Source organism: Apus apus, chromosome 9 (assembly GCF_020740795.1).
Source record: "Apus apus isolate bApuApu2 chromosome 9, bApuApu2.pri.cur, whole genome shotgun sequence".
Classification (NCBI taxonomy): Eukaryota; Metazoa; Chordata; class Aves; order Apodiformes; family Apodidae; genus Apus; species Apus apus.
The window spans coordinates 19596300-19610105 of NC_067290.1; the positions used below are offsets into that span (position 1 = coordinate 19596300).

Here is a 13806-nt window from a genome sequence, read left to right on the forward strand (position 1 = left end):
GTTCTGAAGGTTGTGTGACAGGTTCTTTGTAAGAAACCTCTTCTGCTTTGGCTCTCTGCCCTGTATGCCTACATAAGTTCAAGGATGCTTCAGAGGGATAGGAAAATAGAGAGAAAATCAGAAATTTCAAAGTAAAAAGATGGAGGTTTTTTCTTCTTTGCTTTCAGGAGCAAGGGATGGATTTGTAGGTGCCTAAAAATCCTTAGTGTTGGTGTTTAGGAGAACAATTTCCACAAATAATTCCTTAACTTTCTGTGACTGAAGTGATAAGTTGAACAGTTACAGTAAATAGATTAATATTTTGATTGGTATAAAACCCTTCATTTCTTCTTGATGTCTAATTAGCACAGCTCTGAATGTCAAATATTTATCTGCTCTCCCCAGCACTGTGCTCATTTCAGTGGGGCTCCATCTGGCTCTGTCTTCCTCAGAGCCTGTTCCTCTCCCAATGAGCTGGCCCGTGCTCGGCACTGGTGCTGGATCCCACCTGCCACCCATCGGGTTCCTTGGACTGGAAGGGAGCTCTTCCCTCCAGCAAATCTGGGTGGCAAAGCAGTGCTGTGCAAAGCCCCAGCTGACCCAGCCTGTGGCTCTTTTCCTTTGTCTCAGCTCAGAAGCACAGGCTGGGAATCACAGAATATTAGGGGTTGGGAGGGACCTCTGAAGATCATCAAATCCAACCCCCCAAAATAAGGCACCAGGTCCTTACTAAAAGCTGCTGGTTGCTTGAGTTGGCCATGCTTTGTTCCATGGAGCCTCAAGATGCCTGTAGGCTCCCAGTCATGCAATGGTGGTGTAGAAGCTTCTTGCATTCTGAAGGACTTCAGTAGCAATGGCATTACAGCCCTGGACAGAATCCTCTGGTTGTGGCTTTTTCACCTTGAGTTGTAATACAGCCCTTCAGTTAGAAAATGGATGACCAGTGCTTATCTTCAGGCCAAGATGTCAGACTTTTTGTGCCACTCCTATCTGGGATGTGTTGATAGTGCAAATAACTCTTATATTTCTTAGTATATTTGCTGCATCATGGTGCTCACCCCTTTCTAGTTTCATAAATGTATCTTCTGCATCTACTGTAGGTTTTTTGTGGGCCCCACAACCACCTACTGTACATGTGAAGCTGTATGATTAAAAACATGTATTGAACACGTTTCTTGTTGTTTTTCTACTTTTCAAAGTTTGTTTGGGGAGTAGTTTGGATGTTCTCATGGTTGTACTGGACCTCCTTGGGAAATGGCTGTTCTCCAGCCCTTTCTTTGGGATTTAGGTTGGTTTGTTGGCAACTGAGAGCTGTCCTGAGTCAGCAGTGATGGGGGCAAAGCTGAGGGTTTGGGACACTGGGACACCAAGAGCATTCGAGCAGTGGGGAAGATGGGGATTCACTGTCAAAGGCTTTAGCAGCTTGAAGGAGTTTCAGCCCTTAGTGAAGTCGGAGTTGGGAAAAAAATAAGATTTAAGAAGTCCCAGGTGGAATGGCTGAACCCCAGTGTGACATGGAGTCTGCAGTGAGCAACAGGCTGGTAGATGGGACATCACGGCTGGGGGGCTTGGACAGGGAGTCCTTGGTGGAGTGGAGGGAAAGTGGGAATCGAGTGGTGGAAAAATTCTGTAGAGTATCTAATTTACTGCTTTTAATTGCACTTTGGAAACAGCCAACTAAAAGTGATCAAAGACAGCCTCTTTCTCTGCAAAATAAGTTAGTGTGGATAATAATGTAATGACTTAAAATATCAGCTTAACTGACTTTCTTTATAAATTTCTACTTTCAGGTATTGGAAATCTGACTGAAGGCCACCTATTGTGCCCTGGAGAAGGTAACAGTTCCTTAAATTAGTATCACCAATAAATTAAAATTAGTATTAATCTTCTTTCCTAACATCATTGCATTGACTGTGAAAATTTTCTTTTCATTGTTTGTGCCTTAGACTAAAGAATCTGCTCTATAGTTTCTCAGTATGTTGACAGTGGTTTTGTTTACCTTTTTAAAGAATAGGTCAGAAATCTGCATTTAAGTTCTTAAGGTTTATATGTTGCATTTAGGCAATTCCACATGGAAGCTCTGTAGAAAGCATGGAACAGCTTGCCTTCAGAAAGCTGGTTTTGTGAACAACACATTGTTTAAAAGAATGTATTTAACATCAAGAGTGAATCTTTTTGCAACAGAATATTGCTATCTTGTGATCAGCAGTGGGTTTTTTCTGGTTTTGCTCTTATTTTTCTTGTAATGAGACTTTTAAAATTTTTTTTTAATTAATCATCAACTAATTGACTGTGCTGTTGAGTTAGTCAAACCAACCTGTGGGGCTTCTTTGAGTCAACTTTTCTTAATGGCACCTCAGCTTGAATGTCCTAGTAAGGCAGTGGTGTTAGCTGAGAGGTGGGTTTTGTCCTGTATATCCTGAAGTGATCCTGTAGGTTTTTTCTGGAACAGTATCAAGTATGAAACATAGATTTAAGTGTGGAAGAACTTGCTCTTTGGCATGTGCTGTGTTGGTTTTGTCCTCTCCCAAAACTGCCCCACCAAGCTTGGCTTCCACGTAGCCAATCTCCATGGATAAAGTTTCTATCAAAGAACAAATATACTTTAAAATATGAATGATATTATCTCCAGAAGAGAACAAAACCTTTTCAGAGCTTACAATGAAATATTTACAAGTGACATGTGGTCTTCCTCCTTAGTTTTAGGCATGTTTGCCCTGTTCAGAGACGTTAAAAGATGACTTCTGATCAAAATATTTAATTTTTTCATTGTTTTCCTTGGAGTAATTCAGAAGTTTCTCCTCAGTCTGGGATGGTGTTTACAATGCAAACTGAATTACAGCTGTAGATCAAGTAAACTATTCCAATTTAGCCTGAATGCTCTGAAATCTGCAAAGCTGTCTCTGTGTGAGGTTTTCAAAGGCAGTATAATAAATGTTGTGATATATATCACCTTCTAGTGGTGTGAAAGGAAAAGTTTATTTCTTAAGATGAGAGATAACTTTGAATAATGGACTCCTCATCCCTTTGGACAGTACAAAATTAGCCTCAAAGCCCTTTTGTAGGTGAAATCTCATTTTTGGATTCCCCATAGTAAGGAGGAGACACTGATACCTGATTCATCTGGAAAGTGTTTTCAATCTGCTGATGAAAAGTACTTCTGAAGAGTTAGGCAACCTTGATTAATTGAGCCTGAATCAGAAGTGCAGGATCAAATCTCAGGATATTATTTTTAGGCTGCAGACTTGTGTTCAGCATTCCAAAGCCTTAAGCACTGGTGTGACAGCAAGTGTGAAGGACTGGAATAGACAGGTACAGGCACAGCAGAAATGGCTTGCAAATGCTGACACCACTACAGGCAGGAGAATGGAAATTGCTTTCTGTTTTCAGAACAATGTAACTATTTAGTAAGCACTGCTCATTAGCAAGAATGTGATCAGAATTTGTGTTAAATGCCTCAGTTCTGTGATAGAACTGCTGTGGAATTAAGTGAAGTGGTGTTTGATAAAAGCAAAGTGTGGGAGGGTACTTGGTGAACAGAAATGCTGAAGTTCAGTGGGTGATGATTAGGTCTGATTGTGGGACCACAAGCCAGAATTGAGTTCTTGGGGTGTATGGGAAGGAGGGTCAGAACAGCAATCTGATCCAAGCTGTGTAGATGTGGTGCTGAGGGACATGGTTTAGTGGTGGCCTTGGCAGGGCTGGGTTAGAGGTTGGACTTGGTGGTCCTAAAGGTCTTTTCCAACCAAAACAATTCTGTGATTCTGTATCTTGGGCAGAGAACTTGTACACATTTTCTGTCAAAAATCTGCCCATGGTTGATGGGGCTCTTGGCCAGCACCGTACCTTGAGGTCCAGCCTTGTGCCTTCAAGCTCAGCACACTTCTCAGGCCAGTGAGGGCTTACACACCTTGTTATGCTTGACACTAAATGTCAGGGGACTGCAGATTCCAGTTTTATAGACATTTCAGCTCCCAGGGAAGGATTTAAAACCCACACAACCACATGCAGTGCTTGCTAAGCCATAAGAAAGGCATGGAGGAAGCTTCTGGTCTGCTGAACCAAAAGTGGCTGTTGTTTCCCTCACTGACTCAGTAAGTACAGATTTGAAAGGAAACAATTGTGCATTGTAATAGGTATAATTATAAAATTCTACTTTATTACCTGTCAAGCTAATTAAAACAGCTACAGGCTAACAGTCATCTTAGAAAGCTTGTAGCACCTGTTCATTGTATTCAACAGCCAGGCTTACAGTGCAATTTTAATTAGAAATATTATCAGAGACACTGTACAGTTGCATTAGAGAAATGTCCTTGCCTGCACAGGAATCCTCCATCTGCTGGGTAAGAGCTTTGTGGAAGAAAATTGTAATGAATTTCTGCTTTAGAGTCTGGGCAGCAGTTAATTATGGCATGGTTTGAAACTGTAGGGCCTTACTACCTCCACTGGCATCCAGGAGTGATGTGGTAACTTCCATTTGCTTGTGAATGTTTGTGTGTTGTAGCTGGTTGCTCCTTGAATGTAGAGAACTCCTGCTCATTCCAGGCAGGAATGTGCTCAGTTGGAAGTGCTGTGGGTCCCTGTTAGTGGCATTTTACCAAGAGGACCAACTGGATATAGGCTTACTGTGTTTAGCTTTTTTAGATCACTCCTTCAAAGATGGGAGATGTCAGTGTTCTCCAGGCATTCATCTGCTTCTCAAGATCCATAAAAAATACCTGTCCTCCTTCTATCCCTGGAGGTATTTAAAAGACATGTAGATGTGGCATTTAGGGCCATGGTTTAGCAGTAGAGTTGGCAGTGTTAGGTTTGTGGTTGGACTCTATGATCTCAAAGCTCTTTTCCAACCTCAATGGTTCTAATGATCCCTAAGCTCCTTACTGCCAGATATCTGCCTTTGTGGCATCTACTCTTTCCCTATTTCTCTACACTTCTCTCATATTAGTTGGGTTTCTCATGTCACCAGTGCTCCCCTCTGTGTGGAAAGCCTGAACAATTAAAACAGAATCAATTGTTCTAAAGTAATTTGTAAAACTGAATTAGCAAAATTGCCATTTCATGGTGGATTTAGTGGTTTCTTTTAAAAGATGAGCAGTCTCAGCTCTCCTTGATGCTGCACCTCAGATGGTTTGCTCATTTTACAGGAGAATGAAATGACAACTTTTGGATACATGTAACTTGGATTATAATTAATTATTGCAGGGGCAGCATTTTGCTTGTGATTGTTCTTTCTTTTGTACCAGCAACATATAGGATGGAGTACTCATTATTTCAGTTTCTTTGTAAGAACATGATGAATACAAGAATAACAATCGGATCCAAAACCAGTAATAAATTTATGTTAAAAGTCACGGGCCAGTTCCTGGATCTCTGCCTTGGAAACAGGTTTTGGAAGATGAGCCATTATCTAGAGAGATGGGCCTGATCTCAGCAAGGGCCTTCTCTCACCAGACTTCCAGAGTGTATTGTCTTTTGGAATAAGCATGAAGATATCTGTTGTCTCTGTTCCCTGGGAGGGTATATGGGGCTGAAAATAACATCAAGGAACGTCTGGTAAGGCAGGAATGCCTATTATTTATGAAATATGCTGCAAAGAATAATTCTGAAAGGAGCAAATCTGGTCTCCTGCACTTGTTTGATATTGTAAAGAGATTACCATGGCCTTACAAGAAGGTTAAAATGTCATGAAGTTTAATATACTCTGAAAATAGTCCAGTTAAAGCCCCTGTTGCTTGTGATTGATGATGCAGGTTATGATGGCAGTTCTAAATCTCGTGTTTGTGTGTGCAAATTGCTATTTTCCAGCCTTTTCAAGGTTGCTGACTTTATCTTGTGGTGCAGCCCGTATTTAAGGATTTCATGTTGCATTAGCCTTTGATTAAGGGAAAAGTAACTTTGATGATAAAATGCCACTAAAAGTGGTTCTGTGGACTAGTTTGAAAGAAGTTATCAATCATTCGTCATGACTGAGAGCATATTTTGGACATGAGGGTCACCCTTTGAGGATTAATTTTCTGAGATAAACAGCTAATGGCTGTTGGATGATTATGGGCAAAAGCATTGATATTTTTAAACTGCTCATTACTACAATAAAGAGTCACTAAACTGAGTATGTTTTAAGCCATTGCTTAAATAACTGGCTCAAGATGTATCACCCCTGATTCAAAGGCATTCTTGTGCAACTGCATGGCTGATGCTTCCTCACTGCCTGTGCTGGCAGAGGCAGGTCCTGCCAGTTGCTTTTGCCTAATTTGCCTTTTTATTCCTTTTTAACTAAACTTTTTGCACCCTTTAGGCTAGCAGCTAAAATAGCCAGTTGACAGGGTTTTGGGAGTCCCCTGTAAATAGCCAAGTAAATGTGAATTTTCCAGATGTGAAGAACATGTTATAGATGGCTTAAGTGTGTAGGCTGGTGTCAGTGCTGCTGATCCTCTGGCCTTCGGGTTTCCTTTCTTCTGTCCTTTCTTAATTTCTGCAGCACTGTCATCAGGTGAGCTTGAAGGTATGGGGGAAGAGTAAATGGAGGAACAGAATCCCTGAGCTGCTGAAAGATGGAGCCGCCTTGTGGATGTAGAAGTGGTATAGTCTTAAACGCAGCATGTCTCAGAAACTGCTGCTATTGAATGAAAAAGGGAGAGCCTTAAACAACAAAGATATAGGTAGCTGCTGTCAGAAGCACTACTTAAAAGGAATGAGAAACTGTCTTATGGAGGGATTAGTGTATTTAGAAATAAACTGCTGAATCACTGGAAGCAAGTGAGTGACACAGAGTCTAGAGGCTCTGTGAAAAATAAAATGGCTGCTGTAATTCAATTAAAATCACAGTAGGATTTGCTGTTTGAGGTGGTGCATTTGTCATCCTGTATCTCGTGGGGGCTGGTGCCTCAAGGGGTACTTAAATGAGTGTACAGCTCCTGAAAAATGCTGGAGTGACAGTTTGGGGATGACATGATTCTGTGTTTACTCATAGACAGATGCATTTTCCCCAACACCTACTGAGTACTGAGTTTGGATTCTTATTTTCTGACACTTAGGAGCTCAGTTGAAGTTAGTGTCCTTCCTGAGAAGGAAAATGGGATCTTTTTTGCTTACTTCATACAACCTGATTGTTGTACCTATTTGTACCATCTTACCAAGAATGTTTTTGGCTCCTTACTTGAAGACAAGTCTTTAGTTTCAATTTCTCACTTTTTTTTTTAATGATAGAACTTAATGCAAAAAATGTTGCAAGTTCTGTTCTCATAGAACAGTTGAGTATGGAAGGGATCTGTAGAGATGATGTAGTGCAACTGCCCTGCTCAGTTTTCTAGTAAAATGCTGTTATTTCAGTACTCCCTGAGTGGCAGCTGCCCTCAATACACCATGTGGCACAAAGAAGGAATCGGAACATGACTAATTTTTTTAGGCCTCCAGTATGTAATTCCTTCTGGTCTGTCTTCATCACTTGAGCTCCCTTGCCTCTTAAATCTTTTAGAAATTATCACTTTAGTTTCACCATCACTATTTTCACCCCTCTTCACAAAACACAACTCCTTTCCATCAAGTCTTTCCTGTAGCGCTGTTAATATTAGTTCTGTGTTTTCCAGCTTATTCCCAGGTATGAGCAGGCAGCAATGTGTTAGTTGTCCCTTCCTGGAATGCACTTCTCTCAATAGCTGAGCTGCCCACTATTAGTATTTCCTGAATTTGGAGCCATATGGTTCAGTAAACTGTTTCATGCCCTACAAAAGTTAACAGGAATTTGGATCAGCTTTGTGGTGCCCTACTTCAAAGTAGTTCAAAGATTTCTTATTTCCTCATTTTCCCCTTAATCTTTGTTCCTCTCATTCTACAAGAAATAGCACGATTCTCCTGCATCACCTGCTTTGATACAAGATGTTATCTTCAGCACAGCCCTTGAAGTGTTTTTTCTTCCTCGGGAAGCAGACGGAAAGAAGCATTTTCATACAGAACAGATGTGTCCTGTTTTCTTTGTTTTTGTTTAGGTTTTGCCACAGTCTGTTCTCCTAGAATTACACCACAACTTCAGAGGCTGATGATTAGAGCTACTTCTCTTTCTCCCACTGTAAAATGGCCCTTCTAGCATCTTTCACTTTTTCTTGACGACCTTCAGCACTGTAGGAGGCTGCACATTGTTATACCACTCGAACCTGAACTTCAGCCTTCACTGTTGACAGTCTCATAAGTAATTGTTCCTTTTGATACTGCTACAAGAATATATTGCTCATAACTTCTTTATACAACAACAAACTTTTCAATCTTTAGCATTCAAGCATCCAAAGCAGTTTGCAGGCTCCTGGGATGAGCTCCTCCCTGATCTGACTCAGTACAGCCTTGCTTGGGGTCAGTTCACGTGCTTCTTATTCACACACCAGTGTGTGTGAAAACCCACCCTAGTGTCTATTATTGTTTTCCCCACATGGTTGACTTCTGTTGCACATTGTCTACCATTTCATAGCCAGCTGCAGTGTTTCTTATCAGTTTGTCATGGGGGTTACATTGATTAGCTTGGCTAGGCTTGATTTTAAACCAGAAAGATAAAAGGAGGGAATGACTGACCTGCCGAGAAGTATGAGACCCTGGTTTCTGGCACTCAGCAGTAGACTTCTTTCTTCAGCATCCTTTTGAGACTTCCATGTTTGTGCACTAATTACAGATTCTGTTTAAGTTACACAGAAATTGGGGATGAATGTGGTTATATGCAGACCCTGAAGTCTCAGCTGTTCCTGCAGAGAGGGTCCTGAATTAGGTGTGTGATGAGACCTTGGCTCAGGTTGCCCAGGGAAGCTGTGGCTGCCCCATCCCTGGAAGTGATCGAGGGCAGGTTGGATGGGGCTTGGAGCAGCCTGGGCTGGTGGGAGGTGTCCCTGCCCATGGCAGGGAACTAGAGAAGCTTCAAGGTCCCTTCCAGCCCCAACCTTCTGTGATTTTATGATCTTTAAGGTCCCTTCCAACCCAAACCATCCCATGACTGTGAAAGCAGAAGGGCTTGTGGTTGTGGTGTGCATAGTGTGGATGGGTGTTACCTCATTAAAATTCATCTGCTAGTTTTCAAAATGAATTGCATGAATGTGGGCTTTGTTTGTAACCAAGGTGTAAGATCTTTTTATGAGGACCTCTGGCCATATTGTCTTTCCTCAGGGAAATGTGGACATAGGCATGCTGCTTCAGGTGCCAGGGATCTGCAGCAGCTTGAAGTTGGTCTGCAGTGTTACAGGTACCTTCAAGCAGGAGAAGTGTTGTTTCTCTCCCTGGTGGAGTGTTGCTCAGGTCTGGCAGGTGCTTTGGTGTTCAGACAGAGCTGTGGGTCTGGACTAGATGTGGGCATCCCTTTGTTACTGCCCGAACTCACAGTGTGCCTCTGCCAGAGCATATGTGGGGCATGTACCAAGGGCTCTGTGGGGTTTTGCACTGTGAACCTCCCACAGAGGTGCTCTTGTCTTTGCTGGATCTCCATTGTGTTGTCTTTTGTGATGTCTGCAATTTAGTGTAAGTCACAAATCACATTGTCTTTGGTTATGTGAACTGTGACCTGCAGTTTTTACACTCTCGTAGGCTTTTGGATTTTTTATCTTTTGAGATCTTCCTGCTGTACACCCCCATGCCCTGTGTTTACTGTCTGCCTTTTAGAGATGTTTCAAGCCTTTTTGTAACCCCTTGTGCTGTATTTTTCAACTCATTTAATTGCACCAAGCTCACTTTCTGTAGTAACACACACAGTGGCTGCAGTCCTCTTGTTCCTCTGCTACAGCCAGCAGGAGAAAAAACATCCTTGGTTTCCAGATGACTTTCATTTTCCTTCCTAAGCCATTTTTGTGTAATTCTGCATTCCACTGCTCTCTCTGCACTAAAGCTCTTTATGCCATGGTGTGTTTTTAACTAATGATGTGTCACCTTACCAGCTTGGGTTTTCTTGTATCTGTTCTGTAAACAACTAAAGTTCCTTTTAGGGGTGAGGAGGAGAAGAAGAAATAGGGCCAAAGAGTTACGAGTTGTGTTCATCTTCATGCAAGCAAAAGAGATCAGACTGGCCTAGGACCAAATTAATTAAATGTTCCATTTAGTGGAAGATGTCAGTTAGGAATTGATAATACTTGCCATCTGAAGTGCCTCGCTGGTGGAGAGTAACGCCTCGGTGTGAGCAAGCGGCTTCGGAATGTTCCGCAAATGTCAAAGCATCAGGAAAAGTTTGAGGGCTGAGACTTCGCTGGTGAATGTTATCTCTTGGCAGGTTTTTCAGCTCCAACTTTTCCGTTAAGGGGGCGACGTCAGCAGAGTGCTTTGGGATTGTGGGAGCCAGAAGAAGCATCATGGAATCAAAGGGAAGCTCAGTAGTTCTTGTTCATGGGTTGCAGTGCCAGCTCCATGAGGAGCAGGAGAATGGGAAGGTTTAGAGAGTAACAGTAGACAGAGTAGCCCCCACGTGTGTATTAGTGATCTGGTAATTATGACGTGCAACGAGGCGAGCAGAGCAAACCTTCTGGGATTAGCTTTGAGAAAGGAGTTAGGAAAAGGACTTGGTCAAAGCAATACAGGCTTAAGAGGATATTTTCTTAGCAAAGTGTGTGTGGGGAGGAGGAGACTGGGATGCTTTCTGTTTATAATTTTCTGCAGTAATTGAATATAGCTGTAGTTTCTGAAGCTTCATAGATAAACAAATATAAAGCAGGTAACTGGAATATGTATCCTTAGGCTGCAGAAATGTCACTTCACATACTGTAGATTAGGCAACTTTAATAACCATTTACTGATGTAATACTGCCCTCTGCTTAGGGAATGCCAAACTTCATTGTGGAGTTGTACACTTACAATGAAGCACATGTGAGCCAGAAGTGTGTGTTGCAGGATTCTGGCTCATGTCCAGGTCTGGAAGGGTAGATCCCTGGTATGTGTGGGGTGCAAAATGTGAGCACTGACTGGATCAACTGGTCTTGCAGGTGGATCCTGTTACTCAGAAGTTGTGTGGGATTCTCCTTATGGCTATAAAAATGTGGGGGGGTTTTATTCTGCTCTAAAATGCTTATGTGAGTTTATCAGAAGAGTATTGACTAGAGGTTGTTAGCAAAAGATTGATACTTATTTATATAGGCATGAAAACCAAAATGGTTCATTTTGATTAATCTGCTTGAAATAAAGACCAAAAATATAATTATTTGCTTGTTATCTGAAGTGACTTAGTGCACTGCTTGATTTTTTTTTTTTCCCCCCTCATAGCCACTGTAAGCATGTTATATATAGAATAGAAGAATCTTGGATTATCATTGTCAGAGAGGACACAGCAGCAGTCCCCCATGTCACTTGCTCTTTTTTTCTGGGATCAGCTTGTGATCCACCCCACAGACAAAACCTGCTGGACTTGTATCTTCTAGGTTATATCTATGTGGATTGGTTTCTATCCCACAAATGTTTAGTTTGAACTGTGCAAACCTGAGTCCGCTTCTCCCACTTTGGCTGAAGACTTTGCCAGTGCCATGTGATACCTTGGTCCCTGCCCATGCCAGGGAGGTTGGAACTAGATGATCTTTAAGGTCCCTTCCAACCCTTACAATTCAATGATGTGATGTCCTCGGCTCCAGGAGAGCCAGAACAAGGTGTGACAAAATTCATGGGAGATTCCTGCAGTGGGTGACCAATGCAGACAGAGGTGTTGGAACACAGTCACCACATCACATGGACATCTGGCAGGATTTCTGGTTGCTGACTTTGAGAAATTTCAGAAGAACAAATGTTATCACCACTTGTGCGGTGTTTTTCTTCTCCTGGTTCCCCATGTCACTTCTTTTGAAAGCCTCAGCTTGCAAGCACTCAGGCATGTCCCAGCCTTAACCAAGGCATGAAGCCATCTGGGCTGGAAGAAATTAAAATATTAACAAGAGCATGATGAAGATACAGAGTTCCTGACAGCTGTCTGCTGCTCACTTAGGTCTAGCCATGAGACAGCAGAGGTGAGGGGGCTGCTCCAGGCAGGAGGAGAGAAGCTTGTGGAGCCATCCCTGTGTGCTCCTGCCTGCTCCTGTCCCATGGGTCTTCTAGGACCTCCCTGAGCTAGTGTGCAGCAGCCAGACCTACTGCGTATCCAGCAGATGTGAATCCCTGTCACTTGACCTGTACAGAGTGATTCTGTCCCATGTTCTCCCAGTGATGCTTGGGGAAAAACATTTCAGAATTCCCTTTTCAAAGTTGAGGGTTAGTAACACCAAGTGACAGGGTTAAAATGCTGCATTTTAGAGAAATATTAGATGTGATATGTTCTGCTTTATTAAGAAAATCTGTTTGGCATTGTTACAGAGGGACTAATTGGGTCTGTAGTGAGTGCTTAAATTAGGGTTGCCCAACACAACACCACTAAGTTATTCATATCAGGGTTTGAAAACATTCTAGGCATCTTCAGAAGAAATGTGCAGCTTTGGCAAGCTAAAAAAGGGCAAAATGGCTAAAAAATGTAGGTGTATATGAATTTTCTTTCCAAAGCATAGACATGCATTTGTGCAATAGGTAAAATACTAGGCAATAAATGAGGTATGTGGGGAAAAGGGTGTTTAAAGCTCTGTGCTGTTCTCCATTTATCAGGCTTGACCACATAATTCACAACTTGTAATTATTGGGCTAATTTGGCATGATTTCCTTAGAATGTGTGATGATTAATCTTTTCAAAATGAATCGGTGAATGTTTGTCTCCATGAAGATCCCAAGGAAAGCACCAAGACACGGAAAGGTGCAGGTGAGCGTGATGTCAGGATTCTTTTCTCATCAAATGCACCAACAATGCATCAAATATGTTGTGACTATCAAAATGTTACCTATGATACTGCAAACTTAGGACATGATTTTTACCAAGTATATGCATCATTTGGTGTGTCTAGCAGAGAAAGGTGGTGTTTCCTAGACCTGAGGCATTAGGAATAGCAGTGGTGGCTACACTGCGGTGGCAGTAGTATGTGATCCAGCCCAGTTAACTTTCCATTTCTTAAAGGCCCTCTGGGTCACAGCAGCAGGAAGGGATGAGATAATTTGATACTGGATGTTCTGTGGTAGCAGGGACTGTAACACCTTTGGAGGGGAAGGGCTCAGGGTCCCACCCCTTGGGCAAGTTCACATCTCAGCTTTATGAAGTCTCAGCTGGTGAGGCTCTCCTGCCAGCTGCTTTGGAGGGAGGCAAGAGCACCCGTTGTTTGCTTGAATGTGCTTTTATTGGGTAGAAATTGTCTGAGAATGGGGAGCGTGGTCCAAGTGAGATGCAAAGCCTGCCAGGCTTGCAGTCGCGGGAGGTTTAGTTACAGATGCGCCAACTCTTCAGCCTGGCCTTGTGGGAGGCACTTTTCCTGCCCAGGAGCAAGGTTGTAGCTGTATTTGGAGCTTCAACACCTATTTACCTCCAGGGCCAGCTTTGTGCTAGACTGAAGTTGTAAGAATCTGAGCTGGGGAGTTAAGTACTGGCATCATCTATGGAGCACTGCTCTTTCAAAAGGGAGTGGCCTTAGATTTACAAAGGTGCTTCCAATGTGTAATAATCAGTGTGTCTAGAAAATACCCTTTAATTAAAAGAGAGGAGCTTGAGAGGAGTGAAACAAATACACCTATAAACTGAGTGAGTGCTCACAAGGTTTTCATTTAATCAATAGTGGTGTCAGCAGTGATTGCAGAAAACCTTCAGTACACCAGTTTAATCAGGGATGTTTTTCCTGGCACGGGGGTGGAAAATATACTGATTAATTAATTTCTATTCCTGGAATGAGACAGTCTCCCAGCAGAGCTAATCTGAACAGCTTGGTGACATGGCAATATGCAGTAAAAATGTAAGTGGTCCCCGAGATCATGTCGTCAGAC

General features: G+C 42.4%; 1 protein-coding gene across 4 annotated transcripts in view; it reads left to right on the forward strand.

Moving 5' to 3' along the window:
• LOC127388327 (contactin-4) overlaps positions 1–13806 on the forward strand; it is a 287077-nt gene that overhangs the window by 33387 nt on the left and 239884 nt on the right. For all 4 annotated transcript variants that reach the window (XM_051627708.1, XM_051627707.1, XM_051627712.1 and 1 more), the window contains exon 2: positions 1770–1814. The gene's annotated coding sequence lies outside the window, so the exon portion shown is untranslated. The remainder of the gene's footprint in view (positions 1–1769; positions 1815–13806) is intronic.